Source organism: Schistocerca cancellata, chromosome 7, assembly GCF_023864275.1.
Source record: "Schistocerca cancellata isolate TAMUIC-IGC-003103 chromosome 7, iqSchCanc2.1, whole genome shotgun sequence".
In the NCBI taxonomy this organism is placed as follows: Eukaryota; Metazoa; Arthropoda; class Insecta; order Orthoptera; family Acrididae; genus Schistocerca; species Schistocerca cancellata.
The window spans coordinates 13,681,215-13,707,757 of NC_064632.1; positions in this window are offsets into that span (position 1 = coordinate 13,681,215).

Below are 26,543 nucleotides of genomic sequence, written 5' to 3' on the forward strand. Positions count from 1 at the left end.
GACGTCCTCTAACAAGATATCGTGAACGCGTGTTACAATGACCTTCGCTAGTGGTTTTTACTTATGACAATGTATATGAAATGAAATGAAGGTCACAGCTCAAGATCAAACAGAAAACAATTCTCTACATAATGACTACAGCAATGCGACTCAGGGTCAGTTCTTAAAACCTGGCAGCAATGGTGAGAGTCACGAAAACTTCTGAGTTGTAACGAGGAGTTCAGAGCTGTACTTGGGTATCAAATATCAAGAAAACTTAGACTATAGCTAGATATCGGCCTTTGGGACTTAATAGAAATGTCAGTGCGGCCCACAGGCTAAAATGTCTGAGTCCCCTGATCTAAATGCTAACGAACTCTACAGGCAAGTTAGATATCCACTACACAACGAGTACACCAGTAATTTGATAACTACATCGTTAGCTGTAGAGGAGGTAACTGTAGCCATAAAGAAACTGAAAAACGGAAAAATCTCCAGGACCGTATATACAGGAGGAAACGTAGAGGCTTTGCGGGTTATACGAGGTGCATTCAAGTTCTAAGGCCTCCGATTTTTTTCTAATTAACTACTCACCCGAAATCGATGAAACTGGCGTTACTTCTCGACGTAATCGCCCTGCAGACGTACACATTTTTCACAACGCTGACGCCATGATTCCATGGCAGCGGCGAAGGCTTCTTCAGGAGTCTGTTTTGACCACTGGAAAATCGCCGAGGCAATAGCAGCACTGCTGGTGAATGTGCGGCCACGGATAGTGTCTTTCATTGTTGGAAAAAGCCAAAAGTCACTAGGAGCCAGGTCAGGTGAGTAGGGAGCATGAGGAATCACTTCAAAGTAGTTATCAAGAAGAAACTGTTACGTAACGTTAGCTCGATGTGCGGGTGCGTTGTCTTGGTGCAACAGCACACGCGCAGCCCTTCCCGGACGTTTTTGTTGCAGTGCAGGAAGGAATTTCTTCTTCAAAACCTGTTACCGTAGTGCCCTTTGGAAAGCAATGGGTAAGGATTACGCCCTCGCTGTCCCAGAACATGGACACCATCATTTTTTCAGCACTGGCGGTTACCCGAAATTTTTTTGGTGGCGGTGAATCTGTGTGCTTCCATTGAGCTGAGTGGCGCTTTGTTTCTGGATTGAGAAATGGCATCCACGTCTCATCCATTGTCACAACCGACGAAAAGAAAGTCCCATTCATGCTGTCGTTGCGCGTCAACATTACTTGGCAACATGCCACACGGGCAGCCATGTGGTCGTCCGTCAGCATTCGTGGCACCCACCTGGATGACACTTTTCGCATTTTCAGGCCGTCATGCAGGATTGTGTGCACAGAACCCACAGAAATGCCAACTCTGGAGGCGATCTGTTCAACAGTCATTTGGCGATCCCCCAAAACAATTCTCTCCACTTTCCCGATCGTGTCGTCAGACCGGCTTATGCGAGCCCGAGGTTGTTTCGGTTTGTTGTCACACGATGTTCTGCCTTCATTAAACTGTCGCACCCACGAACGCACTTTCGACACATCCATAACTCTACCACCACTTATATCCTTCAACTGTCGATGAATTTCAATTGGTTTCACACCACGCAAATTCAGAAAACGAATGATTGCACGCTGTTCAAGTAAGGCAAACGTCGCCATTTTATGTATTTAAAACAGTTCTCATTCTCGCCGCTGGCGGTAAAATTCCATCTGCCGTACGGTGCTGCCATCTCTGGGACGTATTGACAATGAACGCGGCCTCATTTTAAAACAATGCGCATGTTTCTATCTCTTTCCAGTCCGGAGAAAAAAAATCGGAGGCCTTAGAACTTGAATGCACCTCGTAATATTGGTGATTACGAACAAACACCCGACCTTACTACATTAGATCACTGTTCGTGGGATTGGCTTAAGAGATAAGTCTGTAACTACAGAATGGACACAAAGGAGGGACTTTTCGATCGTTTCTTTACATGATTGCGCTCAAGTAATGCATCATGCGATTGAGCTAATGTTAGCAACACAACAACTGTCTACAAGAGCTGCAAAATGCATTGCAGTTGTCGGTGGACATATTGAAAAACTTTTGTGAGGAAACGTTCACAATAAAACAAAACATATATCACAATGTATCACATGCTATCATCTGTATTCGTCCTCTTCCCCATAGGTTTTTAGTTCAGAATCACTGGTCTATGACCCCTCCAAGCATATACCTTACCTCCTGGCTCAGGCTGTACTTAAGGCAAATTTCTAAACCAGCCGCAAGTACGAATTGTTCCATTCCCTTTCAATGACAATGGTGGCTGCCACCTAGAAACTAGCAAATGCTGTAACAATAACGAGTTCTGAGAGTAGAGATCTGGCTAGCCCCAAAAGACATAGAAGAATTTGTTTCAGTGACGCTTTTGCGAAAGTTGTGGAAACACCTGACAAGCTACACTCGCACTCGGAGCTTCATGTGCTTAATCAGTGCCAGTTTGTGCTTATGGAAGGGAATTTACTGGAGATACGTTTAACAAGGCCACTGAAGGAACATACATACGATGAAAAGTGTACAATTGCAGTATTCATAGACATCACGAAACCATTTGACATGTCGTCATGGCCTGCATTGTTCCCCAAAATGCTTGAACTGCTGGTACCCCAGTGTCTATGCTACAGCTCATAGATTACTGTAGGGGGTGAGTTGCAGAATAATCACCATACAAAAAGTGATAAAAAGAAACTACTGAAGTCTGCCAAAAGGGGTCGATTTCTCGGCTGTGGTGTCGGGGTTCAAATGGTTCATATGGCTCTGAGCACTATGGGACTTAACATCCGTGGTCATCAGTCCCATAGAACTTAGAACAACTTAAACGTAAGTAACCTAAGGACATCACACACATCCATGCCCGAGGCAGGATTCGTACCTGCGATCGTAGCGGTCACGCGGTTCAAGACTGAAGCGCCTAGAACCGCTCGGCCACATCGGCCGGCCTGATGTCGGGGAACTCAGGATATGAGTAGGAGGAAATGGTGAATGAGGTCCTCTGCCAGTTACAGGTAAGTAGCGTAGACAACAAATGACCATAACCTCGCAGACAACTGCACTGATGTTCAGGAAAAAAACAGAACACCTTGAACTACTAGAGATAGGACGTTCAGATGCACAAGCTCGTAGGTTCAAGGTCAACATCGATATCACGTCACAACACCAGCTACCGCTAAAATGTGCCTGCAGCTCTTGTTGTCGATATAAACCGAAGGTAATGGATGAGTGTGACTTGAACAGACATGCAGGATGACTCGTAGACGTATGCGCGAACTATGACGTCAAATCACTGAGTTCTAAAGAGGGCGGATTAGTGGTATGTGAGAATGTGGTGCATGCATCCGGAAAATTGCTGCTTGCGTAGGACGAAGTGTTTCGGCAGTGCGACAGGTGAGTGCAGAATGGTTCACGGAAGGCCGTAGAGCACCACGAGATGGGTCAGCTCACACCACCCGACTACCTCTGGAGAAGGTCGACACCTCGTCTGAACTGCATTGCAGGACAGATCTGCATCCTCCTTGGCTCTGGCGCAACAGATGGACAGTGAAACACACCGTATACTATCAGGGTTACATGCTCGTCGTCCATTTCTCCGCCTACCTTTGACTTTTCGCTAATCGAAAATGTGTGGAGTATGGTGAAACGACGGGTGAGGGGCTGTGACCCAGTGACAACCATCACAGATGAACTTGGAACCAGGTGAGTGCAGCGCCGGCCGCGGTGGTCTAGCGGTTCTAGGCGCGCAGTCCGGAACCGCTAGACTACTACGGTCGCAGGTTCGAATCCTGCCTCGGGCATGCATGTGTGTGATGTCCTTAGGTTAGTTAGGTTTAAGGGGCTCCGGAACGCCCTATACTTGCAATGTTAATATAACGCTTATAAATTACATCTTTCCTCACAAAGTATTTGAGGTAGGAAGTAGAGGTTTTTACAGATTATTTATTGGAATATGGGCTACAACTTAACAAAGTTATTTTACAAAATTTTAGTTCAGTTATTAAAGATGAATTTTTTCCAATTGTAATGAAAATTCACAACATTTTTTTGCAATTTTTTATTTATATATTCAAAAATATACAGTTTTTTGGAAAAAGGCTGTGTTAAATTATGCAGAAGGTACTTGTAACATTTACTGAAAGTTTGAAACAAATATGTTTGGAAGATCCTTAGCAAACATGTAATTAGTATGAGAAAATAAAAGTTTTGGGAATCGAGCGACAAAGATTGGATTAACTTTTTAGTGCATTCCAGGTCCATAGGATGGATTATCTTCATCCTCTGCAAACTCCTCCTCCAGCTTCCTCTTGTTCCTCCTCCTGTTTACTCTTGCTTGTATTTCTAGACTCTTTACAGCCCTGTCTGCAACCCGAAGGCGTTCCTTGTCTAAAGCAAGCATCGCTCGTACCATGTTAGAACCTATCTTCATTCCCATATTTCTAAATACCTTGCACCTTACAATGTTGCCATCATTGAAAGTCGCAACAGCTATTACTTTTACTCATTATTATACTTCAACAAAACAGAGACTCAAGAAACAGAATTAATTATGAATATTTTCGAGATAACGACAGAGTAAATAAACATGAAACAATCGACAATCACACCAGCGATATATATTGAACCATCACAGGTTAGCCACAACACATACTTTATCTCACATCACTAAAATGTACCTGATGAACATGGACGTTAATAATAACACCATTTGACAGCAGTTTAACAGCGCCACAGTGGGTCACGCCCATGCAGAACACATTTCAAAAAAAAAATTTAAAAATAGTTGTAGTCTTCGGAATTGAATAAATTATATATCTATCAAAAGGTAATAGTCTGCAGATTCAGAAAACGCAAAAAAGTAAAAATTGAACTTTTCATGATTTTGAGCCTTTTCGGAGCCCCTTAAGTAGTTCTAAGTTCTAGGGGACTGATGACCACAGCTGTTAAGTCCCATAGTGCTCAGAGCCATTTTAACCATTTGTACGGGCAGCATGGATGGATACACCACAGGATATACGCCGTATACGCGTCGATGCTATCTCACATGCAACAAGTTATCAGAGCCCTTGGCAGACCCTGTGCCAGCTAGGCAACAGGACACACGCTGAAGCGAGGTGACTGCAATGCTAGTCATTTCTGCAGGAATCGCTGATGTGCATGTCCTCTGAATCTGAACGTCCCATCTCTAGTCGTTCAAGGCGTTCCATTTTACCTGAATATGAATGTACATATATGCTCCTGAAAGGTCAACTTCCATTACGTTGAAATCCTATGGTTAAACTAAAAAAAAAAAGAAATGTTTATCACCAGACAAACAGTCACATGGTATCTTGGAGTCCAACTGGGCGAAAAGGATAACATCGCACAACACAGACAGTCGCACGTAAAGAAAGCAACACTGTTGCATACGCTGAGCACCTGCAACAATGCCATTTTCACGTCCATCAGAAGTTTCGCAGTATGCTCCTGAAAGCACAGACTTCAGTGCGCGTGAAACAGGAAAATATGAATATGTGCACAGAGGGATGTGGCCCTCAGACTTACAGGCCTTTAACATGCCAACCGATGCTTCACTGGTCTTTCTCGAATTTCGTGCAGCGTCCCGCTGTTTATGGAAAGGAGATTGGACAAAAGTTCAATAAATATTAGACCGAAGGACAACAACTAAGGCTCAACCTTTGAATTGGAAAGCGGGTAGATTGCTGAACGACTGGAACTACAGTGAAACGCACCGAATAGTCCATCAACTATTCCCGTGAATTCACGAATGCCGTGTAAACCCTTCATGGCAGGGTACATTACTTTATGGAGAATAGCCCATATGCAGTTCATCTGCACAGATTAGACAGGAAAGACACTGAAATATGTCAGTGTGGTCCGAGGTTACCAGTCGACCACATCACGTTTAACAGCGACGCCTACGAGGGAACAGGGGAATGAATAAGGACTAACCAACCACTGCAAGAGCTTTTAAGAAATTACGAATCGAGGACAAGAAAAAATGTCGGCGACACCTTCTCTCAGCTCGAAACAGAGCAACTACCAGGGTGCGGTAATTACGAAATGCTTCCCATCCCGCACAGAGTCACCATGGTAACGCGAATGTAAATAACGAAATGCTAGCGACTGTATGTGGTATAGAATTTGTTCCTAGCACTCCAGTCCATGATTACAAAAACTTTTTGTTCACAGACTGTCGATCTCGGTCAGTGGTGACATATGTTTTGATGAAGACCCACGCGTGAACTCTTGTGCCTCGTTAAAAATCCACAGAGCACTCGAAATGAACTATGCGAAATGATATTCCTGCCTGTAGACTGCCATGTAAGAGTTACTATTAAAATTTCAGTCAAAATTTTTGCGAGATTAGGTCGCTTCTGCATTTGAACAGTTAAAAACTATTTACTTTGCTTGTACCAGTCGGGTGATGCTGAGGGAATTAGATTAGGAAATGAGACACTTAAAGTAGTAAAGGAGTTTTGCTATTTGGGGAGCAAAATAACCGATGATGGTCGAAGTAGAGAGGATATAAAATGTAGACTGGCAATGGCAAGGAAAGTGTTCCTCAAGAAGAGGAATTTGTTAACATCGAGTATAGATTTAAGTGTCAGAAAGTCGTTTCTGAAAGTATTTGTATGGAGTGTAGCCATGTATGGAAGTGAAACATGGACAATAACTAGTTTGGACAAGAAGAGAATAGAAGCTTTCGAAATGTGGTGCTACAGAAGAATGCTGAAGATAAGGTGGGTAGATCACGTAACTAATGAGGAGGTATTGAATACGATTGGGGAGAAGAGAAGTTTGTGGCACAACTTGACTAGAAGAAGGGATCGGTTGGTAGGACATGTTTTGAGGCATCAAGGGATCACAAATTTAGCATTGGAGGGCAGTGTGGAGGGTAAAAATCGTAGAGGGAGACCAAGAGATGAATACACTAAGCAGATTCAGAAGGATGTAGGTTGCAGTAGATACTGGGAGATGAAGAAGCTTGCACAGGATAGAGTAGCATGGAGAGCTGCATCAAACCAGTCTCAGGACTGAAGACCACAACAACAACATTGTAAGGTACCCCTTCCAGAACGAAATTTTCACTCTGCAGCGGAATGTGCGCATTTCTGAAATTTCCTGCCAGATTAAATATGTGTGCCAGACCGAGACTCGAACTCGGGACCTTGCCACTTGCAGGCAAGTGCTCTGCTCACTGCTCTTGGAGAAGAACTTCCGTGAAGTTAGGAATGATGGAGACGAGGTACTGGCGGAAGCAAAGCTGTGAGGAAGTATCATGAATGGTGCCTGGGTAGCTAAGTCCACTGCCTCATTGCCTGCACGGTGGCTCACCGTGTTTGGTCAGAGAGTTAGCTGCCCTCTGTAATAAAAATAAATTTAAAAAAAACTAAGTGAACGTTTCAACACTGAACTTCAACGGCTGTCATGGGATGTTCGCCCCAAGCATATACAACTAACAATATAGAACAAAATGTGATTAAAAAAAAAACAATTTCTGTAGAGCACTGGGCCACAAAAGGCAAAGGTCCCGAGTTCATGTCTCGGTCTAGTACAGAGTTATAACCTGCCAGTAAGCGTCAAGGAACCCCTTATTTGCGGTTAAGAGAGCAGTTTAATCTACTTCCAATTTTATTACTTCATGTATGTGAGGTGAATGTTGAGCGGTTCAATACGTACGGAGTAAGGAGCGAGCGAAAGGCTCCCACACTGGCTGGCAGAAACGGTTGGCTATCTGGCGCTTTCATAGCCAGTGGGATGAGATGCCGATGCAGAAATCGAGTAATTGTTATGAATAAATATTTTCTAACAAAAAAATGTTCAAATGTGTGTGAAATCTTATGGGACTTAACTGCTAAGGTCATCAGTCCCTGAGCTTATACACTACTTAACCCAAATTATCCTAAGGACAAACGCACACACACATGCCCGAGTGACGACTCGAGACTCCGCCAGGACCAGCCGCACAGTCCATGACTGCAGCGCCTTTGACCGCTCGGCTAATCCCGCACGGCTTCTAACAAAAAAATGGTTCAAATGGCTCTGAGCACTTTGGGACTTAACTGCTGTGGTCATCAGTCCCCTAGAACTTAAAACTACTTAAACCTAACTAAACTAAGGACATCACACACATCCATGCCCGAAGCAGGATTCGAACCTGCGACCGTAGCGGTCGCGCGGTTCCGGACTGTAGCGCCTAGAACCGCTCGGCCACTCCGGCCGGCTTCTAACAAAAGTTGCCTTTTGCCACTCACGCGTTAGGAGAAATCTACATGGCATAAATATTATCTTTCAGTAATTATACAGTATCAGGAAACGTTGACATTAATAAACAACCGAAGAAATACGATCTCATGCGAACCACAACGATTGTATGCTCAAGCTACAGATTCTACGCCCTAGTCGACAGGATGCCTCTCGATCTAGTCAAGCGGTAGACCACGCTCTCGTACCGTTACTAGATAGCTTATAATCAGTGTTAACAAGTTCATTTTACGGTGTTTCTTAGATAAACGCACCATAATGGCAGCCCGTGTAAAAATTATTCGCACACAACTTCATCCGCTTCATTATGTAACACATCGACAGTAGCATTGCACTTTCAGAATCCGACGGCGCTGCTACGACTCTGCAAGGGAACGTAAGACTACGAGGAACATCTTTCTTTGATTTAACGAAGGCTTTTGACTGTGTTGACCAAATAATATTACCGCAGAAGTTGGACAATTATGGAGTAAGGGGAGTAGCTTACAATTAGTTCGCCTCTTACTTTAAGAACAGAAAGCAGAAGGTATTTCTCCGCAATATTGAGAGTGGTAGTGATGTTCAGTCACAATGGGTGTAAGAGGTCCGAGCAGATGTAATTTTATGTAAGAGGTCCGAGCAGATGAAATTTCGATGTATTGCTCATGCGCTGCCTGCGATATGCAAAGTATAAGAGAATCGCTGACCAGAGAGCAGTGTTGACTGAGTAGGAACTGTGTAGCTGTAGCAGTAAGTTGTTGCTAGTCTGTGCTAGTCTGGTCTGGAGTCTGCTCTGGTGTGGTATAGTGTATCATGTTGGCTGGGCCAGTGGCGGTGCAGCGATGCCGGAGCCAGAGTATTATTCTATAAGATAAAAAGCAGCCTCGTGCATATCTAGTAATGTATCTAAACTCCCGTGTAAATGTTTTAAAAATGTGGTAATAATAATCTTCGTCATATAAATTAATTTCTAGCGAGCATTCATTTAAATTTAAAGAATTTACTAATTTCTTCAATCCATGATCATTCCTATTGTTGCAAAAGAAAAATCAGTTGCTTTCTTTCATAAATGACAAATCTATCGGACAGCATTACACAGAGCTGAGCCGGAAAAATTTTAGGTAAGAGCAGATATATTCACCGTTTTTATTGAGGTAAGAATTTTTTGCTTTTTTTTTTTTTTTATTCAGAATGATCTTACAGGGCCATGACGCAGCACTGCTGTCGTCCAAAATTTACCAGGTTACTGAATTTATTTTTTATTACGAGGCTTAGGAATTTTTCTGTTTCGAGCTTACATTAGATGAGAAAAGAATTTTGTGGGTACGTCAAATGTGAATGTATTTCTGTACGGAGATTATAAATGAGAACCAATTTTTTTCTGAGGTTACACTAAAATTAGAATCACTATCCATACTATTTATTTTATTATATTTTGTGGGGAGGTTACATGGGGCACTATTAAGTGGGGCGTTCCCCAAGAGTCGGTGCTGGGGCCACTGCTGTTTATTATTTATACAAATGGTATGCCGTCTAGTATTACAGGTGATTCAAAAATATTTCTGTTTGCTGATGACACCTGCTTTGTAGTGAAGGATCTTGTGTGTAATATTGAAACATTATCAAATAATGTAGTTCATGAAATAAGTTCGTGGCTTGTGGAAGATAATTTGATGCTAAATCACAGTAAGACTCAGTTTTTACAGTTTCTAACTCACAATTCAACAAGAACTGATAGTTTGATCAGACAGAATGGGCATATTATAAGCGAGACGGAACAGTTCAAGTTCCTAGGGGTTCGGATAGATAGTAAGCTGTTGTGGAAAGCCCACGTTCAGGATCTTTATCAGAAACTAAGTGCTTCTTTATTTACCATTAGAACGGTATCTGAAATAAGTGACAGTTCAGCACGAAAAGTAGCTACTTCGCATATTTTCATTCCCTTATGTCATACGGTATTATTTTTTGGGGTAATTCTTCTGATCCAAAAAGGGTATTTTTGGCTCAAAAACGGGCTGTTCGAGCTATACGTGGTGTAAGTTCGAGAACCTCTGGTCGACCCCTATTCAATAGTCTGGGAATTCTGACGTTGCCCTCACAGTATATGTTTCTTTAATGTCGTTTGTTGTTAGCAAGATTAGCTTATTCCCAAGAGTTAGCAGCTTTCACTCAGTTAATACTAAGCAGAAATCAAATCTGCATATGGAATGCACTTCCTTGACTCTTTTGCAGAAAGGAGTGCAGTATTCTGCTGCATCCATTTTCAATAAGCTACCACAAGAACTCAAAAATCTTAGCCGTACCCAAAACACTTTTAACTCTAAACTGAAGAGTTTCCTCATGGCTCACTCCTTCTATTCTGTCGAGGAGCTTCTGGAAGAGCTGAAAAATGAAGCAAATTCCAGTGTTACATTGTTGATTTTGTTTATTTAAACTTACGAATTGTCGCCTGGATACGTTTCTTGTATTTCATATTATATGTTTCTACTATGGTGTTATAATGTCATTTATTGACTCGTTCCATGACCATGGAGACTTCTCGTTAATTTGGTCCCACGGAACAATAAGTAAATAAATAAATAAAATAAATGAATAAACACAAAAGGTAGGAAAAATTTCTACGTTGCCGCTAACAAAGTCAGTTCAAGAACGTACTGGCTTAATTATCGCAAAACTCGGGTGGAAAAGCGTGGCCAGTTATATTGTAAGCTCCTTACACCATCATCTACAGACTCACGGGCTAAACTGAGATATTTTTGGAGGTTCAGTATGAGTGGGGGTTCTTGCACTATGTAAAAACAAAGTTTTGAACAAAACAATGTCTTTAAATCATTGATTTTGTAACAGTCTTTCTCTCCACAATTTTTCTCTCTGAGAAATATGCGACAATACATTGTTTCTTCACCTCGTTCTGCCATCAACACAATTATAATGAAAGTTGCACTAGATGTATCGTTTTGTCAGTAATAATTGGAATATTAAATTTCAGACTTGTTTTTATTCAGTAAAACAAAACAAATACTGTCTTTGAGCCTCTTTTAAATAAATCATGCAGTTAATATCTGGGTGTTTAAATTAAGTTGGAGGCAGCTTGTTTGGTGACACAACAATCAAATGCCTTAACACTAGAACCACCAGATTTTGCGAACGACCTAGAACCGCCGTCGGGACAAAAATGTCCAGTCTATAGGCGAAATCTTTACAGCTAGGTGTGAATCTTTTTTATTTTAGGATATGACTATTTCTATAGAAAATAGTGGCTCCAATGATCTGTTATTTTGTTTTAACTTTAAACAAAGGATATTTTCATTTTTTGTTTCACATTAACTTAAAAACCCAATTTTCGTAATATCCTAACAAAATCCTGTCTTTTTATAGAACTACAGCCAAGTCAAAAAGTTTTAGAAACAAAATGATGTTTTCTAGAAGTAGGAAGCAACATGTAACAGTCACAACGCTACCACCTGTCGTCTAGACATAGCGTCGTCGATTAGTGAACAAAACGTCCTCAGTCCGGGTTCGAAACCCGTTGCCGCTTAAATTCTTATTAATAATCAGCAATGGTGGCCGAAAGCTTCCGGCATAACAAGTCACCCTCATTCTGACAACGGCCTTGTCAAAGAGGGCAGAAGAGCGGACAGAGGTGAAGGGCACCCTTTTGTCCTTGAGATATGAAACGCACCTAATTGCAGAAGAATCAGCAATGATCAACGCCATGAATATGCAGAAGGCAATGGAAACCACTAGATTAAAGACACATAACGTGCATCCACAGGAAATGTTGTTTGTATTTTAAAAAGTGTTACGATGATGGCTTCATTGGCAAAGGATTCCGGAATATTTCCCCATTCGGATCTGCGGGAGGGGACTGGGACAGGGAGTTGACGATGGGAAAAAGACTGAATAACCAAAGAAATTATAACATTGAATGTCAGAAGCTCGAACGTGGTAGCGAAAATAGAAAACCTGAAAAGAGATATAGATATAGTCGGGGTCAGTGAAGAAAATGCAAAGAAGACCACGATTTCCGATTAGATGAGTATAGAGTAATAGCTACGGCAGCAGAAAGTGGTATAACGGGTGTAAGAATCGTTATGAATAGGAAAGTAGGGCAGAGAGTGTGTTGTTGTGAACAGTTCAGTGATAGGGTTGTTTTTATCAGAATCGACACCAAACCAACACCGACAACGATAGTTGAGGTATACATGCCGATGTCGCAAGCTGAAGATGAAGACATAGAGAAAGTATATCAATACAGTACGGAAAGGGAGATGAAAATCTAATACTCATCGGAGACTGTAATGCGGTTGTAGATGAAGCAGTAGAAGAAAAGGTTACAGGAGAATATAGCGGAATGAGATAGGAAAAGACTAATTGAGTTCTGTAATAAATTTTAGCTGGCAATAGCAGATGCTCTGTTCAAGAATCATAAGAGGAGAAGGTATACTTGGGAAAGGCCGGGTGATACGGTAAGATTTCAGTTAGATTACATCATGGGCAGATAGACATTCCAAAATCAGATACTGGATTGTAAGGGGTACCCAGGAGCAGATGAGTAGAATGAAGTTTAAGAGATTAGTCAGGAAGAATCTATACGCAAAGATGTGGGATACTATGAATGACGAGAGACGTTTGAAGTTCTCTAAGGCTATATATACAGCAATAAGGAGTAGATCAGTAGGCAGTACAGTTGAAGAAGAATGGACGTCTCTAAAACGGGCAATCACACCACTTGGAAAGAGAAACTTAGAAGCAAAGAAAGTAACACCGAAGAAACAATGAGTAACAGTTAAATGCAGAGAAGAGAGCAAATTGATGGAAAGAGTACACTGAAAGCCTCTATGAGGGGGAAGATTTGTCTGATGTGATAGAAGATGCATGAGGGCTTATTTAAATATAAATGCAAATAATTTTAGTTTTTGTAGCTGTCTGTCCGATTACGCAGTCTCGTAACCGGTTGTCCCTGTCTGGTATTAATACGCAATCTGACTGCTTAGAATAACAACAAAGAATGAAAGAAAACTTCCGTTAACACAATTAATTAATTAAGTCCCCAGCAACTATAAAAGCTACGAAACAACAAAGCACAAGTGTAGCTGTTCTGTGTGTGGAAGTGTGATTCAACGTATACATCTGGCACGGTTCTTCCTCAATGAGACCAGATATTTGAAACACCATTTATACTGAAGTAATTAAAAAAAATCCAGAAATACTATAATTGCACATAGAAACCACAAATACAGTCTAATACAAGAACACGAGCCAGATGCTTTGTTGACTGAACCTGTGACCAAGAGGCATTGAAATAATCAAAAAAAGGAATTTTTTATCTTCATATATATATTGACGAAAAGCACACTCTGATCATCCCCAATCCAACAATATCTGGTGTCTAGCCCATCAAACAATATGACAACATCTGAACAAGCACTCTCCATGGGAACTTCTCAACAACGACTCACCACTGCTACATCTCAACAAGAACTGCCTACTGCTACTTCTCAATAAGCACTGTCCACGACGACTTCACGACAAGCACTGCCAGTGGAGGCGGCTGAATAATACTCTTTGGCGCAATCTCTGGCGCTGTGACTCAGTGTAGCCACCTTCCAAAGATGAAACCGGAGTCGATTTAGGAGAGATAGAGAATCCAGTATTTGAATCAGAAGATAAGTAAACTTTGGAGGAATTACGATCAAAGAACGCAGAGTGGTTGATAATATTCCATCAGAATTTCTAAAATCGTTGGGGGAAGTAGCAACATAACAACGACTATTTACGTTGGTGTGTAGAATGTATGAGGTCGGCGACATACCATCTGACTTTCGGAAAAATATCATCTTCACAATTCCGAAGCGTGCAAGATCTGACAAGTGCGAGAATCATCAGACAATCAGCTGAAGTGCTCATGCATCCAAATTGATTACATACATACATACATACATACAACACAACAGATGGATGGCAAAGAAAATGTGGTAGATGACGCTCAGTTTGGTTTTAGGAAAGGTGAAGGCATCAGAGAGGAAATTCTGACGTTGTGGTTTATAATGGAAGCAAGACTAAAGAAACATCAAGACACGTTCATAAGATTTGTTGACCTGGGAAAAGCGTTCGCCAATGCAAAATGGTGCAAGATGTTCGAAATTCTGAGAAAAATAGGGCTAAGCTATAGGAAGAGACGGGTAATACACAATTCGTAAAAGAACCCAGAGGAAATAATAAGAGCGAACAAGAACGAAGTGGTCGGATTAAAAAGGGTGTACGATAGGGACGTAGCCTTTCACCCCTACTGTTCAATCTGTACATCGAAGAAGCAATAATGGAAATAAAAGAAAAGTTCAGGAGTGGAATTAAAATTCAGGGTGAAAAGATATGCGATTCATTGATGACACTGCTATCCTAATTGAAAGTGAAGAAGAATTACATGGTCTGCTGAATGAAATGACCAGACTAATGAGTACAGAATATGGGTTGAGAGTAAATCGAAGTAAGACGAAAGTAATGAGAAGTAGGAGAAATGAGAACAGCGAGAAACTTAACATCGTGTTTGATTGTCAGGAAGTAGATGAAGTTAAGGAATTCTGATGCCTAGGTAGCACAATAACCAATGACGGACGAAGCAAGGAGGACATCAAAAGCGTACTGGCACTGGCAAACAGGGCATTTCTGGCAAAGAGAAGTCTACTAGTGTCAAACATCGGCCTTAATGTGAGAAAGACATTTCTGAGGATGTACGTTTGGAGTACAGGATTATATGGTAATGAAACATGGGCTGTGGGAAAACCGGAACGGGAGAGAATCGAAGCATTTGAGATGTGGTGCTACAGACGAATGTCGAAAATTAGGTGGACTGATCTGGTAAGGAATGAGGATGTTCTGCGTAGAATTAGAAATGAAATGAATATATGGAAAAAACTGACAGGGAGAAGGCACATGCCGATAAGAAATCTGTTAAGACAGTAGGGAATGACTTACGTGGTTCTAGAGGGAGCTGTAGACGGCAAAGACTATAGACGAAGACAGATACTGGAATACATCTAGCAAATAATTGAGGACGTTGGTTACGAGTTTTGCTCTGAAATGAAGAGATTGGTACCGGAGAAGAATTTGTGGAGAAAATGTTACCATAATCTTTGGACGAATAGAGGTCTGTATTTTAATACAGATTATCTGAAGTTAAATGTAGTCTGTCTAATAGTAAGTTAGAGGTTCCTTTTAGATTGCTACATACCATCGTTGTCTTTGGATTAAGCTTTGTAACCTGCGCAGAAATGTGGAGCTGTAACAAAACATTTCCTGTAGACAGGTCCTGGTTTCTGTATAATCTTTGACCAGTTGCACTGTGAGCTAAAGAAAGAAATCTAGTTTTGTTATTTTGAGATTTGTTACTTCTCTGTATATCACTCAAGTAAGGTCTAGAGTATAACAAAAATATGAACAGGCCACTTTCTTCCACCATTTTTAATTGAGTACTTGCGAGCCATATGCTCAACATCAATTACTACATGTGTAATTTTCATCGAAACGTGTCGCTTTCAAACTTCGAGTGCGTGTCAGTTCCAATTTGTAACTTTGGATGCAAGGAACTGAGAATCATTACGATCATTTCTCGCTTTCCTTAACAGTCTGTGAGGATCATATCGCCGTTTTTGTAAGCTGCAGTTTTGTATAGGTTGTCGCCAGCTTTCTGCATGCACACAGGTACTTCCTTTCTAATTTTATCCATTCTACGGAGCGAGACTGTCCAGCTGCTTTTCAGATATGTTGGTAGAAAAAGTGATGTGAAGAACTTCTTCCCTTATTTAGGTATGGACGTACACGTTTCTTGACTACAAAACCACTATGAGATTCACCACAAGCAGAAGTTTCATCTTTTTGTTCATTCTACGAAGCGAGACTGTCCAGCTGCTTTTCAGATATCGTGGTAGAAAAGGTGATGTGAAGAACTTCTTCCCTTATTTAGGTATGGACGTACACGTTTCTTGACTACAAAACCACTATGAGATTTACCACAAGCAGAAGTTTCATCTTTATCGGAACATGGGGAAGCATTTCGCATATATTTGGAATCTTTATCAACATCAATTACTCCATGTGTAATTTTCATCGAAACTTGTTGCTTTCAAACTTGCAACCGTCTCCATGAAGCTGGGCTACGGTCCCGCACACCGTTAGGCCGTCTTCCGCTCACGCCCCAACATCGTGCAGCCCGCCTCCAGTGGTGTCGCGACAGGCGTGAATGGAAGGACGAATGGAGACGTGTCGTCTTCAGCGATGAGAGTCGCTTCTGCCTTGGTGCCAATGATGGTCGTATGCGTGTTTGGCGCCGTGCAGGTGAGTGCCACAATCAGGACTGCATACGACCGAGGCACACAGGGCCAACACCCGGCATCATGGTGTGGGGAGCGATCTCCTACACTGGCCGTACACCACTGGTGATCGTCGAGGGGACACTGAATAGTGCACGGTACATCCAAACCGTCATCGAACCCATCGTTCTACCATTCCTAGACTGGCAAGGGAACTTGCTGTTCCAACAGGACAATGCAAGTCCGCATGTATCCCGTGCCACCGAACGTGCTCTAGAAGGTGTAAGTCAACTACCCTGGCCAGCAAGATCTCCGGATCTGTCCCCCATTGAGCATGTTTGGGACTGGATGAAGCGTCGTCTCACGCGGTCTGCACGTCCAGCACGAACGCTGGTCCAACTGAGGCGCCAGGTGGAAATGGCATGGCAAGCCGTTGCACAGGACTACATCCAGCATCTCTACGATCGTCTCCATGGGAGAATAGCAGCCTGCATTGCTGCGAAAGGTGGATATACACTGTACTAGTGCCGACATTGTGCATGCTCTGTTGCCTGTGTCTATGTGCCTGTGGTTCTGTCAGTGTGATCATGTGATGTATCTGACCCCAGGAATGTGTCAATAAAGTTTCCCCTTCCTGGGACAATGAATTCACGGTGTTCTTATTTCAATTTCTAGGAGTGTATATTTCATTATTCCGCAGGCAGCCGATGCTGACTGATATCAGTAAAAGCAGCTTTCTCTCTCCTTCACGAAATAAAATATTGTATTTATCGTATCACTATTTGATGTACATTACGGACATCAGAACACAACAGGGCATTATGGTACGAGCATTCATTTGTCACACAGGCAAACGAACATATCAATTCAGGAAACTATTTTGTCTTTAATAACACTCTTCCGGAAAATATCGCGTGCAGATGGAAACAGACACATATACCAGAGATGTTATCCAATGTTGTACTATTCATTTGGTTACTCATTCTTAGCCTTGGTATTATGTAATATCTACAGGGAATTATCAGGTGCATTGAAATGAGTAGCAGTATATGCTGACGACAAACGTAGGGACTTCTGGGACCCTAGCAACGTGCAGTCACGCGAAAAGCGAGCGATAAGATCATCTTTTCGTGACCAGATGAAACAGTCGCTTGCATAACTGTAACTCTGGTAGTTTTCCATCCATTCACAGTGTTTTATTATTCCACAGGCAGCCGATGCTGACTGATATCACTCAACACAGCTTTCTCTTTCCTTTACGAAATATAATACTTGGAGTTGAAAAAACCGGAATATTGATTTTGTTCCGCCGATTAGTTCAGTTGATATGACATTTGGAAACTCCGCCTTTCTCTTATAACTTCAGGAAATAACACAGAATATTTTCGTAATATTTCAACTTTTGCCGTAGCAGTCACTCACAGTCTGACTGTACCACATCCTGCCATAATTGTGTTGGCAACAGCACACTACATCTGACACGCAGATGATAGTACGCAGTTTTTTTGTTTTGTTTACGGTTTTAGGCATTGTGGGATAATATCACATACGAAAGGTCAGGTAGTCTCGTTTCCAGTAACGAGATACTTCTACTAAGTGAGTAACGGCACTAGTCCCGTCAGTAAGGTCACATTTCAACAGCGGCATTCAGTTTATTGTATGAGTTAATTTCTCCTCCGTCAAGACTGTATTGCCATTTGTGAAAAGCTCTGTATTTCATGCCTAACTGTAATTTCCACCGCTTGGCGATTATAAAGGTACATTACACAAAAATTCCGTCTTTTCCGACTAAATATTTATTTCGTGTCTACCCAGACATGTTTCGTTAGGCGTCGTCAGTGGCCTGTACTATATGGAAAATTATGTAGCTATACATCATTTGTTAGGTCTGTAGTATTTCAATGGACGACACGATAGCCATTGCTGTTATTTGGACTTTCTTCAAAATTAAAAATCGTTAAATTAATTCTTGTATCAATAACAATTTCACTAAAATTAATCATCAATATTGCTTAAATGTCACTTTGCTGGACTCTTTACTTGTATAGTTCGCTCGGTTGTTTTCGCTCAATGTTGTAGCAAAGTCAGGAGATTTTGTAGACGCGACATGACTCTCGAGAGTCAAGAGTCAAAAGCAAATAATAAGAGTAGTGGGTCGTTTCAAACCCTGCTCAGGTGGGCAACGTCATGTGCAGTGATCAGCAGGAAAGGTTATGTGTAAATGCAGCCCACTATCAATTGGAAGCCTGTACAGCGAGTGCATCTAGCTTGTACGGAAGAACCAATAGATACGTGAAAAGAAAGAAAAGCGAAAGTAATTGATTATTCACGACCTTTTATTTGTGAATTGTTAGATAGCTAAAATTTGCTGTTAGGGAACACTATAAACATCCTAAGAAAATTTGAATAAATAAATATTTTCTTTATATTATAGACAGCTGATGATCTCTAGTATTAATAGTTTAAAGATGTCTTGTTAGAAAAAACGTAAGCATTTAGTTGCAGACGACGGAATTTTTCTTATGTACATGATACCTATAACTGAAGTAGCAACTGAAGAAGAGTGCCTGCAAATATTAACATCACACAAAAAGTTAACGCTCATTGCCGGCCGCGGTGGTCTAGCGGTTCTGGCGCTGCAGTCCGGAACCGCGGGACTGCTACGGTCGCAGGTTCGAATCCTGCCTCGGGCATGGGTGTGTGTGATGTCCTTAGGTTAGTTAGGTTTAAGTAGTTCTAAGTTCTAGGGGACTTATGACCTAAGATGTTGAGTCCCATAGTGCTCAGAGCCATTTGAAGCCATTTAACGCTCATTTTCGACTGAGAAACTATCTGCAGCAAATTATGATCGCTTACAAAGTTGTAGATACATGCGTAGGAGCATATGTCATGAGATATCCGGGCCACAGCATTGTGTATTAATTATACCTACAATGCAACATGTACTTTATAGGATTTGCCGTTGAGGTGAGCTTTTGTGTTTTCGATAGGCTCCTGCTAGGCTAGAAATCAGGACTCTTTACACGAATGACGGAATTTACGTTGAAATGGCCACAGTATTATCAAATTTTTTTTCCCCAAAACCCTGGACCTTGGCGTTGATGGGGAGGCTTGCGTGTCTCAGCGATTCAGATAGCCATACAGTGGGTGCAGCCATAATGGAATACCTGCTAAGATGCCAGACAAACGTTTGGTTCTTGAAGAGGGGCAGCAGCCTATACAGTAGTTGGAGGGGAAACAGTCTGAATTGACTGACCTGGCCTTGTAACAACAACCAAAACGGCTTCACTGTGCTGGTACTGCAAACGGCTGAAACCAAAGTGAAACTACAGTCGATATTCTTCCCAAGGGCATCTTCTTGGGTGAAATATTTCGGAGATAAATAGTCCCCCATTCGGATCTCCGGGCGGGGACAACTCAGGAGGACGTCGTTGTCAGGAGAAACAAAAGTGGCGTTCAAAGTACCGGAGCGTGGAATGTCTGATTCATTAATCGGGCAGGTAGATCGGAAAAAAAATCAGCTACTATGAACAGCGCAGTGAACGCATTATTGTAGCCAAGATAGGAATAAAGCCCTGCCTACCACAACAATAAAAGTTTTTATGTCAAGTAGCTCCGCAGATGAGGAAGAGATTGAAGAAATGTATGAGGAGATATAAGAAATTATTCAGATTGTTAAGTGAAACGAAAATTTAATAGTCGTTGGGGACTGGAATTCGATAGTAGGAAAAAGGAAGAGGAGGAAAAGTAGCAGGTGAATATGGACTAGGGGAAGGAATGAAAGAGGAAGCCGCCTGGGAGAATTTTCACAGAGCATAATGTATTCATCGCTACCACTTGATTTAAGAATCTTGAAAGAAGGTTGTATACATGGAAAAGGCCTGGAACACTGGAAGGTTTCAGATAGATTATATAATGGTAAGACAGATTATGGAACCAGGTTTCAAATTGTAAGACTTTCAAAGGGGCGTATGTGAACTCTGACCACAATTTATTGGTTATGAACTGTAGATTAAAACTAAAGAAACTGCAGAAAGATTTAAGGAGATGGGGCTGGGATAAACTAAAATGACTAGGGGTTGTAGAGAATTTCAGAATGAGCATTAGGGAATGGTTGACAAGAACAGAGGAAAGGAATACAGTAGAAGATGAATTTGTAGCTATGAGAGATGAAAAAGCGTTTCTGAAGAAGATAAATTTGTTAACATCGAGTACCAAATTAAGGAAGCCTTTTCTGAATTTATTTGTATGGAGTGTAGCCATGTATGGAAGTGAAACATGAACGATAAACAGATTAGACAAGAAGAGAATAGAAGTTTCTGAAATGTGGTGCTACAGAAGCATGATTACTCTGCAATTCACATTTAAGTGCTTGGCAGAGGGTTCATCGAACCACAATCATACAATCTCTCTACCATTCCACTCCCTAACAGCGCGCGGGAAAAACGAACACCTAAACCTTTCTGTTCGAGCTCTGATTTCTCTTATTTTATTTTGATGATCATTCTTACCTTTGTAGGTTGGCTCAACAACATATTTTCGCATTCGGAAGAGAAAGTTGGTGACTGAAATTTCGTAAATAGATCTCGCCGCGACGAAAACCGTCTTTGCTTTAATGACTTCCATCCCAACTCGCGTATCATATCTGCCACACTCTCTCCCCTATTACGTGATAATACAAAACGAGCTGCCCTTTTTTGCACCCTTTCGATGTCCTCCGTCAAACCCACCTGGTAAGGATCCTACACCGCGCAGCAATATTCTAACAGAGGACGAACGAGTGCAGTGTAAGCTGTCTCTTTAGTGGACTTGCATCTTCTAAGTGTCCTGCCAATGAAACGCAACCTTTGGCTCGCCTTCCCCACAATATTATCTATGTGGTCCTTCCAACTGAAGTTGTTCGTAATTTTTACACCCAGGTACTTAGTTGAATTGACAGCCTTGAGAATTGTACTATTTATCGAGTAATCAAATTCCGACGGATTTGTTTTGGAACTCATGTGGATACCTCACACTTTTCGATATTTAGCGTCAACTGCCACCTGCCACACCATAAAGCAATCTTTTCTAAATCACTTTGCAACTGATACTGGTCTTCGGATGACCTTACTAGACGGTAAATTACAGCATCATCGGCGAACAACCTAAGAGATGGTTCAAATGGCTCTGAGCACTATGGGACTCAACTGCTGAGGTCATTAGTCCCCTAGAACTTAGAACTAGTTAAACCTGACTAACCTAAGGACATCACACACATCCAAGCCCGAGGCAGGATTCGAACCTGCGACCGTAGAGGCCTCACGGTTCCAGACTGCAGCGCCAGAACCGCACGGCCACTTCGGCCGGCAACCTAAGAGAACTGCTCAGATTGTCACCTTGGTCATTTGTATAGATCAGGAACAGCAGAGGTCCCAGGACGCTTCCCTGGGGAACACCTGATATCACTTCATATACTGGAATCGTCGACTCCCAACCCCCCCTCCCCCCCCCCCCCGGCCACCAATAAGACTCACAACAATTGGGTACATTCAAAGTTACATTTAATTAAGGTTAAGAAGGAGAAAGAACGACGTGTTCAGTTCTGTTTGACAGGCAGTCCTGAACACTAAAGCAAATCTGATCCGATGTACGGAAAGCTCGTTTTTTATTGAGTGACGGCGCGGAACCGTACCGAAAACCTTCCAAAAGCCAAGCAACACGGCACCAAACTGTGTGCCATTGTCTACAGCAGCGGTTCTCAACCGCCAGGTAGCGACACATCGCCGTGGTTTGTTTGAGTGGTTACTATGCCTTGACTGTATTTAGACGCCAGTTGCCAAGACGTAGTGTTGCTAGTGTCTTCGTCCTCACTGATATTTTCAGCTGTCATGCCGTATGTCGGGTGGAAGGGAATAGATTAGGTTGTTGGTTGGTTCTTCAGCCGTCCCTAGGTCCTATTGCCATCCGATTATTTAGTATTACACTTGGCTGCCTGCCTCACCTAAACTTATGTTTCCTCCCCAGGCCGACCCTTGGAACACTTCTGAGCACCACTGTTTTGTTGTTTTGGATTGAGATTTTCTTTTAGTTTCAAGTTCTGTGCGAGGCCTTCAGCCATGTATTAATTTAGTTTGTTTTAATGTTCAGTATGTGGCCCTCAGCCGAACTTCTACATGAAATATTTTAAGATAAGGCCTTCAGCCGTCTTAAATTAAAATTTGAAAAATCATTTGAAGTGCCGGGGGATCGGCCTGTTCATGAAGGACCACCTCGTCCATGAGTTCGCAATAAGGCGCCAGTCTACTGAGGGCAGTGTTCCGGACTTAGTGGCCCGCTTGCATGCTACCGTTCTCCACCTGGTAGACGTCGCGCCGGAGGTGGTGGCTGAAACAGACGAAGCCACGGAGTTTGGTTCAAGGCTATTAGGGGCCTTAAGGACACCACTAGTGTTTTGGAAGGCACTCATCCTAGCGGCAGTCAGGTAGATAGGATGCGGGCACACTTAATGTATTAGTTCGAACACATCTCCTTTTTATCAAAACTAGACATAGTTGTCTCACTGGGAATTCCGCGATCGTTCATTAAATAAAATATGGCGTTTCAGGAAGATGAGTTACAGAAAGAACTAGGTATTATTAAGCAAGTAGCAGCAGCTAACGGATACAGGACACAAGATGTTACATGTATCTTTAACAAGATCAAAAACAAATCCGCGGGCATCAGTAGCGATTCTAGGAAAATTAAAGTTAAGAAGAAGTTTGTCACCCTGGCATACAAAGGGCATGTGTCAGAAAGAATTGCTAAATGCTTTCCAAAAAACATCGCAGTGGCATTTCAGAACGAAGGGCAAATGGCACATAGATTAAGACATAAACCAGCAACGACGAAACAAATGAAATACAATAATTCCGGAGTATATAAGATAAAATGTGCTGAATGTGACAGTTATTATATAGGACAAACAGGGCGGCATTTTGAAATTCGATACAGGGAACATTGCAGTCATAGCAATCGAACAGCATTTGGAACACATGTAAAACAGAGTAGACATGAAGTGAGTAATATAGATGAACAAATGGAGGTGCTACATAAAGCTCCGAAAAGTCTCTATCTCAACGTGCTCGAAGAGATTGAAATATACGCACATCAAAGAAAAACCCCAGGCCTACTACTTAATGAACAAAGTGATTTTATGCACAGGAATTATTACGAGATTTTTAAAGACCTGTTTTAGGCTTACTCTTGAATGCAACAGCACGCCCCAGTAGGAAACAGCTACAGCGGAACGACCCTCAGCGTACTGGCGGCGAGGTGAATTGGGCGCGGCGCAAGACGACTCGGCGTGGCGTTGTATACCTTCTGACGTAGGGAAATCCACTCCACCACCAATCAAAAACAAAGAAGAGCAAACGCACATTTTCGGAAGAATATCTACATTTTAATTATATTTTATGTTTCTTTATAAAGAAATTTTAAATTAATGTAAAACAAAAAAACAAATTTTTGCCCGCATCTCGTGGTCGTGCGGTAGCGTTCTCGCTTCCCACGCCCGGGTTCCCGGGTTCGATTCCCGGCGGGGTCAGGGATTTTCTCTGCCCCGTGATGGCTGGGTGTTGTGTGATGTCCTTAGGTTAGTTAGGTTTAAGTAGTTCTAAGTTCTAGCGGACTGATGACCATAGATGTTAAGTCCCATGGTGCTCAGAGCCATTTTTTGTAAAAAAATTTTCGTTTCATGGTTCACTCAAAAAGATTATTCATATGTTATTACCTTAAAAATTGTTTTATTAAAAAGAATATTCGCCATTAATATATACGGCGAAATAATAACAGATGCACAATGGTTATAGGTAGAGGGCACATTTTACTGTTACCAATCAGGTTACTCTTAAATACTGCGATATAATGTTTTAACAGATTGAAATTTACTTTACTTATGACAGTGAACTGTGTGTTCTGTACGGACAAGTTACTCTGTAACTACAACACATGGTACGTTGGCATTTAATACGTTCCTAAATTTCTTTTTGTAAATTAAGATATTTTTATCATCAACTGTATCTCTCTTATTAATTACATTTTTAACATTGTCTAACAGATCTGAAGATGGGCAGCTAGCCCGAAACCGGTAATTGAAAATAAAGAATAGCGATCGAAGACTGAAACGCCATATTTTACATCTCCTTTTGCCTTGAATTCTTGTAGCTCTCTTCGTTGTCAACTTAGAATAGTTCTTTGCTCATCTTGTGAGGCTTAGCTCGGAACGTTCTTCAGTGCAAGGATGTAGGGGTGGCTATCAGCATGTGTTCCCTCTGCCTGGTTGCCTTTGAGCGGGTATCTCGCTTCTTTTCCCTGTTGAGCTTGCAGTGGTACTTGAATTGGTCATCTTGCGCGACTTAGGTCGGCTCCTTCCTGGTGCAGGGATGTCGCATGGCTGGTGGGCTAGTGTTCGCTCTGCATGAACGGGCCCGAGCGAGTGTCTCACTTGCGGCTGTCTCATGGCCATTGTTATTGGTTTCATTAAGGTGTTGCCGGTGAATTTCATTTTGGCATGTGACCCCCGGGTTGATGTTTGAGGGGGGGGGGGGTTGAGCCGTGTGCGGCTCGTGTTCGTACCGTTCATTCTTTAGCATCTTGTCTTTGTGGTACTGCTGTCTCATTTCTTATTCGATTTACTGCCGTCACAGAGTTGCTGGCTTCCTGCCTGTGAGTGGCAGGAGAAGCGCCAATCGACTGACTTGGCAGAAAATACTAAGAAATTTTGGTCTTATGCCAAAGCGGTAGGTGGATCAAAACAAAATGTCCAGACACTCTGTGGGCAATATGGTACTGAAACAGAGGATGACAGACTAAAGGCCGAAATACTAAATGTCTTTTTCCCTAGCTGTTTCACAGAGGAAGACTGCACTGTAGTTCCTTCTCTAGATTGTCGCACACATGACAAAATGGTAGATATCGAAATAGACGACAGAGGGATAGAGAAACAATTAAAATCGCTCAAAGGAGGAAAGGCCGCTGGGCCTGATGGAATACCAGTTCGATTTTACACAGAGTACGAGAAGGAACTTGCCCCCCTTCTTGCAGCGGTGTACCGTAGGTCTCTAGAAGAGCGTAGCGTTCCAAAGGATTGGAGAAGGGCACAGGTCATCCCCGTTTTCAAGAAGGGACGTCGAACAGATGTGCAGAACTATAGACCTATATCTCTAACGTCGATCAGTTGCAGAATTTTGGAACACGTATTGTGTTCGAGTATAATGACTTTTCTGGAGACTATAAATCTACTCTGTAGGAATCAGCATGGGTTTCAAAAAAGACGATCGTGTGAAACCCAGCTCGCGCTATTCGTCCACGAGACTCAGAGGGCCATAGACACGGGTTCACAGGTAGATGCCGTGTTTCTTGACTTCCGCAAGTCGTTCGATACAGTTCCCCACAGTCGTTTAATGAACAAAGTAAGAGCATATGCACTATCAGACCAATTGTGTGATTGGATTGAGGAGTTCCTACATAACACAACGCAGCATGTCATTCTCAATGGAGAGACGTCTTCCGAAGTAAGAGTGATTTCAGGTGTGCCGCAGAGGAGAGTCGTAGGACCGTTGCTCTTCACAGCATACATGAATGACCTTGTGGATGACATCGGAAGTTCACTGTGGCTTTTTGCAGATGATGCTGTTGTATATCGAGAGGTTGTAACAATGGATAATAGTACTGAAATGCAGTAGGATCTGCAGCGAATTGACGCTTGGTGCAGGGAATGGTAATTGAATCTCAATGTAGACAAGTGTAATGTGCTGCGAATACATAGAAAGATGGATCCCTTATCATTTACCTACAAAATAGCAGGTCAGCAACTGGAAGCAGTTAATTCCATAAATTATCTGGGAGTACGCATTAGGAGTAATTTAAAATGGAATGATCATATAAAGTCGATCGTCGGTAAAGCAGATGCCAGACTGAGATTCATTGGAAGAATCCTAAGGAAATGCAATGCGAAAAC